The 7,292-nt window shown below is 46.8% G+C and overlaps 1 long non-coding RNA gene across 1 annotated transcript; it reads right to left on the reverse strand.

Moving 5' to 3' along the window:
* Positions 1-823: 823 nt before the first annotated feature.
* On the reverse strand, positions 824-6,843 carry LOC148002301 (uncharacterized). Its single transcript, XR_015634774.1, has 2 exons — positions 6,597-6,843; positions 824-2,443 (listed from the first exon to the last, which is right to left on the reverse strand). It is a non-coding gene; the product is annotated as an uncharacterized LOC148002301 (long non-coding RNA).
* Positions 6,844-7,292: the final 449 nt, after the last annotated feature.

Consider the following 7,292-nt stretch of genomic DNA (forward strand, 5'->3'; position numbering starts at 1 on the left):
GTTGGGCTGAACCTGGCGAGTGAACGCTTGGATGGCAGACTTCCTTGATGTCAAGTCCTTACCATCCTCAACCCTGGACATGGGAGCCGCTTTTCCTTATTTTGTATAAATGCATCCACTTTAGATGTTGAACTAAGATCAGCACTCATGCACAGAGTATATCATTTATTAATTCCAAGGAATTCAGATGAAACGGAAGAAATGTGCTAAGGCAGAGGGGCGTGGATCTTCATTGGGGGAGTTTGCAGCTAGCGCTTAAGAGCTGCTGTTGGTACTCCCGACCAGCAGGAGGCGCTGTCCCAACCTTGAAGTTCAAAGAGTGCACTTAACTAGGCTCTAGGTCTGAGAGACATTCCCAGATAAATCTGGGGGCAGCTGTCCCTTGTCTCTGCAGCCGGGAAATCAATCCCTTTGGGCTCCGATCCTTTCTTTCACTCTCCTGTATCTCTTCACTGGGAGGGAAAGTGTCGGAAGAACCTTCCAGAACCTCTCTTAGCCCATGCTCTAGAGCTCTCCACGGCCAAGGGCTGGAAGGTCTGGCTAGAGTGGTTCAGGACCAGGAAACCTCAGGACGGAAGGCAGAGGGGACTGTCAAGTGTGGACATCCCTCTTTGTCTTGGGCATCTATATGTTGCTTACGACATGTCCCATGTTAGAGGAGTAAACTTACTGGCAAAGATTCAATCGGATTGGTCATGGTTTGACACTTTTAGGGACTCGTAGGGGGTTTGAGATAGTCTTGTTCTGCTGAAAGACCCCCGGAGAGGACCTTTCCCTCAGGAGGAGTCCCAAGCGCCCAATGACCGAGCCGAGTCCACTCGGATGCAATCAGCAAGAGGGTTTATTGGAAAACACAGGTACCTGCGGGCACACAGTCTCTTCGGAGGACTTGCGCACCCAGCAGCTCCAGCATGGGGCTTTTATAGGGATTGGGGAAGCAGAAGCGGGCGTACAGAAGCAGATGCATAGTTACGGGGATTGGTGGATTCAAACGAGGCACATAGACATGTTCACATATGATTGGCTATTTCACATGATGAGGTAATAAGGTATAGCTACACACATTGGCAGGTTTGGGGCGTCCTGGATGTCGGGGGCTGGGGGCTTATCTCTTCCTGCCAGGTGGCCTGTGAGTCAGGTCCGGTACTCCTGGTCTGTTCTGCATTCCTTTCCTTTTATGGTCTGTTAGTTCTAGTGGCAGGGCGGGGCTGCCTGGACTTGCTTTTCACAGTGTTTAGTCCTGAGTTGAAACATACTCTTTTAACTTCATATTTTTAAACCTTAAATCTGTATAATTTTCCTTTCATTCCCCTCTTCTTCTACTAAGTAATTCTAATCTTAGAATTTTGATATCAAGTCTCGTATTTGGTCTCACCAGTTGTCCTAACTGACTGGTACTGTTGTCTCAGAACCATCAACCGCACAGCACTCACTCGATTTGTAACAAAAGCAATTAACCTGTTTGTCACGCAGGGTCCAAAAACTAAAATCAAGAAAATTATTAGTAATGGCCCAGCCATATAGCAGAGAGTAGGGTAGTCATCCAGGGAGACCGAGTGAACCAAGACTCAAACCAACCTTGTTGAGCGTCTCTATCTTTTTGTAGGAGTCAAACCTATTAACTAGTTTCTCTAACACACATGGACCTATAATCAGAAGCAGAAACAAAACTAAGAAGGATCCCATAAGGGAAAATACCAGAGTAGTCATCCAAGGAGATCTACTAAACCAGCTCTCAAACCATCCCTGATGCGCTTCTCTGTCTGCCTTTTGTCTAACCTTTCTCTAAGTTTATTCATGGAGTCTTTAATTACTCCTGAATGGCAGTTCTGAATTCTCTATAAGCCTTGCATTGCAACAGCAGATGTCCTTGTGCTGCCCTTGCAGCACCTAGATAGCCTTAGCCCTAAGTAATTCTCAACTCCTTTTTTTTTGTGTCTTACTAAGTCTTTAGCATCAGGATTCCAATCTGGACACTATCTAAACCTACACACCAAGGTCATGACTAGCTTTTAGAACTTCTAAACTTATACAGATTGTGATCCCTGAGGCACAGTCCCAAGAAGTGTTAGGAGTACTAACATATGCAATGTTACATCATTTGTAATAGAAATCAAGCCTATCCCCACACCTATCTTGATAAAACCCAGGGCAAACATGAAATTAAGTCTAGGGAGCTTTTTGAAGATCTGAGTTTCCCTCTAGGTCCCAGCTCTCAGCCCCAACAGCTAGTACACGGCTGGTGAGGGTTGAGAGTTGATGGCTGTCAGGGTGGTCAGCAGAACCAGGTACGGTCCTTTCCAGTGAGTATCTGGGTTCGGTGCCATCGTATGTAGCCGAGTCTCCGACCTGGAACTGGTGAGATGTCTCAGGGGTCCCCAGGGCATAGGCTGCTGCCAGCTCTGAGCAGATTTCTTTCTGTATCACCTGTAGGTCTTTTAGCCTGGCACACAAATCATTATTACTATGGCACTATGACATGTTGGTTCAGTAACATCATCTAATACAGTCAGGGGGGCTGAGGCCCCATTTAAGATCTCAAAGGGGGTAAGGCTGAATCTGGAAGAGGTATTTCTTGCTCTGAAGAGAGCAAGAAGGAAGGAGTGTCACCCAGTCTGCGCCAGTCTCCATGGTTAATTTGGTCAGGGTCTCTTTTAGAGTTCTATTTATTTACTCTACCTGTCCTGAACTTTGAGGTCTGTAGATACAATGTAATTTCCAATCGACCTCTAAATACTTGGCCACACCCTGGCTTACCTTGGCAACGAAAGTAGGGCCGTTGTCTGACCAGATTACCTTGGGCATTCCAAGTCGGAGGAAGATTTCTTCCAGTATCTTCTTGATGATTGCAGAGGCCATCTCTCGTTTGGTGAGGAAAGCTTCTATCTATTCCTGAAAAAGTATCTACAAGCACTAGGAGATACTTGTGATTATATTTTTCTGGTTTTATCTCAGTGAAGTTCACTTCGACTTTTCACCAAACTCTCTAGGTCTCTTTGCCCTGTTTGCTTGCTAAGCATTCACTTATTGACATACCTTATACTTTCTACTGCCTCTCTGGCTAAAATCTTAAAGTCTATTACATACACTTAACTACTTGGACAAACTTTTTATCTCCTAAATGAGTCCATTTCTGTATTTGGCAAAGTGAGTCTTTTCTTTGTTCTCTGGGGGAGTATAGCTTTCCCCTCAAGTGTGCCATTGTCCTTTATCTTTTAAGCAATTTGGGCCTTTTCTAAGTGAGGCCATCCCTTAGTCTGATCCTAGTTCTCAGTGGCTGTCTCTTGCAGGCCTGCAACCAGGATAGGCTCCTGCATAGCCATTTCCCGAGCCACTTTATCTGCTTTGTTACTGCCCAATGCCACTGAATCTCTTCCCTCCTGATATCCTGAGCAATGAATAGTACTCACAGTTGTTGGCTTCACCAGGGCATCCAAGAGATGGCAAAGGCATCTGCGGCACTGATGTACTGGGGGGTTGAGGTTCAGCCATCCTAGATGACATTGTGTTGTCCACCATGGCAGCACCCACTTATCTCTGACCTTCATGAAGAGAACTGTTCCCGTCTGTGGACAAGGTAGCCTCGGCTTTCAGCAGGGGTCAATCAGCCAGTCGCAGAGGTCTTTCCTCCACCCATGGGCTTCTGCCAGTGCTTGACACTCGTGCTGTGGTGGCTCCAGGTCGGATTGGGCAGCAAGGTGACCAGATTGCCCCCAACAGGTGGAGAATCTAGTCCATGGCAGCTGACCAGTGGTCCCATCTTTTGGGACACTCTATTCAAAGGCAAACATCAGCCAGTCTATCACAGTTTAAGTCCTGGATTGGGTGATAATTGTTAGTGCCCGGCTGGCAGGAGTGATATGTTCCAAGTAGAACAGCGCTAAGCCATTCATCTCCCAGCATCAGGTACTGGTGCACTGAGACAGGTCTTAAGCTCCGCATACACAGTCTGTAGATATGCATACACATGGCCTCACCCAACCATTTCAGCCCACGCAAGCCATTTTGGGGAGCAATTTTCTCATGAGCAAGGGATGGGGGCAGTCAGGGATGACTATGAACTAATGGGTTACCCGGCCCACGCCAAGGTCCACTGTTCTTCGGGCAGTCCATAAGTATTGTTTGTTGCCAGTAGGCCCCTGTACCCAAGGTCTTTGGCCCACTGGAGCATAGGAGCACAGAGCATTGGGTCCCTGTATCCATAAAACAACTGGGCAGGCTTCCCTCCTATCTCTGCACATAGCCAGCACTCCAGGACCGAGAGGCTCTCCAGTGTCCCCTCTTGTTCTTTCTGGGGCAGTCCCTGACCCAGTGTCTTTTTTTTATTTTTTTTATTTTTTTTTTTTTTTGCATTAGGCACACTGATCTTTAGCCAGGAATTCTCTTCTGTTGCCAGGTACTGTCTTCCTAGGTTCCCTAACTACTGTGGCCAGTATATGTTCCTCTCTTGTCTTTTATCTCTCTTTAGCTCTCTAGCTTCCTCTTCTTTTTGTCTCTTTTCTTCCCTAGCTTTCTGCTCTTTTTACCTTCTTTTCTCTTTCTCTTTATTTAACCTTACTTTCTCTGTAACTTATACTAACTCTCAGCAACTTAGCTTAACCCTTCAAATTTCTGTAACTTTCTCTTCATACCCTTTCCTTATCTTAGCCAGATTGGTGGGGCATTTTCCAGCCCCTAGGAGACCCACCCTTGGAGCCTGGGGGCAGACCTGGAGCACTCCCTACCTTCAGGCGCATTGAAGTCAACAGTCAGGAGCCTTCCATCCATGTCTGGAACATTCTTTCTGGCCTCTAGCAGGATTCTGTCTTTCCTCAGTGGTAAAGAAGATCTGTAACAGTTACTAACAAGCATCTCACGTGGGATGGTGAGAAAACAAGAAGGGAATCTAGAGGAGAGAGGTCCACTGAAGAGGACAAATAGCATTTAGTCACACAGCTAAACCAGGAGGCCTTTTTTTGGACAAAAAGGCCACTTATATTTATAAGCACAAGCTTTGTCTATGAAACAGAAAGGCGAACAGAGAGGCAGCCTAGCTGTTACTGGCTGTCTCTCTGGGCTTAGATTTTCCCTTAAGGAGTACCTACCTCCCTTCAGTGTCAGCTTGGTGGCTTTGCCTCTCAAGAGAACCAGCCTCCAAATGACACTAGGCTTCTAGTAACAACTAATAACAAAAGGATGGAGAGATGGTTAGAACCTGGGTGCTAGATACTAAGCAGCTGACAAAAGAATTGTAACCAGTTCACCTGGGGCTTTCAGGACTTTAGTAATAGCCCTTTACCAAACTGTCTCAGTGGGCTATAGGCCCATGGAAAAGAAAACATTAATCCTGACTGGCAAAACAAAGTTCTTCACAGTTGTAGATACTTTGAAACTATTTTAGGGGCTCTTTTTGTCCCCCAACCTGGGGCATTTTAACCATAGGGGCAGGAACTGGCTGCTGTGGGGATAGGACCAAAGGCACTCTCCATGTTAATGATGATCAGCGAGAAAAGTAATTTAATGTTGGAGACTGACTCCTCCCTTGGTATAAGGACAGCAGATAAGGCAGGCTTCCTTAAAGAACTTCTCTTAATGAGCGCTCTCCTTCTGTGAGCAAATGTCAGAAATTCCTTTCTTGTTTTCCTTATAGTCCTCTCCCACCTCGCTCTCAGCCTTTTTAGATAGTTCTTCCCTTAGCATTTCTAACACCGCCTGTCCCTTTTTTATAGCCTGTTGACAGCATTTCTGATCTTTTAGGCAGCTACACACTAAGTGCTATACCGGCTGAAACTCCGCCTTTAAGATTCCTTACTCCCAAGGAAAATTTAAATCTTTCCCAGTTCATCACAGCTGGCTGCGAGCACAAGCACAGATAAAACACTATGTTTTTGTTTTGTTTTTCTTTCCTTTTTTCAGAGCTGGGGACCGAACCCAGGGCCTTGCGCTTGCTAGGCAAGAGCTCTACCACTGAGCTAAATCCCCAACCCCCAAAACACTATGTTTTAAAAATTAACTTTGGCTATCAACCAACACACCGCCACTAGAGCGGGGTCTACAAAATTAAGTTTCTTACTCACTAAGCGTTAAGGGGACCAAGAAAAACTCTTCGACGAACAAAGCAAACAGTTTCATGATTTCAAACACAGTCGTCGGTCCAAGATTTTAAACACAGTCGTCAGTCCAAATTCAAACACGAAACAAAAGTCAAAAAGACACTAACAGACACAACACGTCCAGAAAACCACAGTCAGGTCACAAAGAAGACAAACAATTCCAACAGTCAAACAAGTAACAAGCAGACGCGCCGCGCGGCTTCAGTAGCAAACTGAAACCAAAAATTCAGACGGAGTCAGCGAGGGTCTTGGATCCTCTACTCCAATAAAATTCAGACGGAGTCATCAAGGGTACGGATCCCTCCGAAAACGGACGGAGGTGCCACGGATCCGGATCTCCCTCTCCTCCAACCACCCTTGGAACGTCTTCCAGGGCTGCGGGGGAGAAGTCCGAGCTCGTCAGCTCCTTCTCTGGCCCGCCCAGATAGTCCCCAGATCTGAGCCTATTGATCGATCGTTCACAGGACAAGACACAACAGACAAGACAAACGCCGTCCGGCTTACCTCCCGGTGGGTGGTCGGTGATCTCTGGGCGGAGGGTCTCCAAATCCCGGACGAGCCCCCATAATGAAAGACCCCCGGAGAGGACCTTTCCCTCAGGAGGAGTCCCAAGCGCCCAATGACCGAGCCGAGTCCACTCGGATGCAATCAGCAAGAGGGTTTATTGGAAAACACAGGTACCTGCGGGCACACAGTCTCTTCGGAGGACTTGCGCACTCAGCAGCTCCAGCATGGGGCTTTTATAGGGATTGGGGAAGCAGAAGCGGGCGTACAGAAGCAGATGCATAGTTACGGGGATTGGTGGATTCAAACGAGGCACATAGACATGTTCACATATGATTGGCTATTTCACATGATGAGGTAATAAGGTATAGCTACACACATTGGCAGGTTTGGGGCGTCCTGGATGTCGGGGGCTGGGGGCTTATCTCTTCCTGCCAGGTGGCCTGTGAGTCAGGTCCGGTACTCCTGGTCTGTTCTGCATTCCTTTCCTTTTATGGTCTGTTAGTTCTAGTGGCAGGGCGGGGCTGCCTGGACTTGCTTTTCACAGTGTTTAGTCCTGAGTTGAAACATACTCTTTTAACTTCATATTTTTAAACCTTAAATCTGTATAATTTTCCTTTCACTGCAGTCTATGCTTGTTTCAAACTCATAGCAATCCTCCTGTCTCCGCCTCTCTGAGTGCTGGGATGACAGGTG

This window comes from Rattus norvegicus, chromosome 12 (assembly GCF_021556685.1).
Source record: "Rattus norvegicus strain SHRSP/BbbUtx chromosome 12, alternate assembly SHRSP_T2T, whole genome shotgun sequence".
NCBI lineage: Eukaryota > Metazoa > Chordata > Mammalia > Rodentia > Muridae > Rattus > Rattus norvegicus.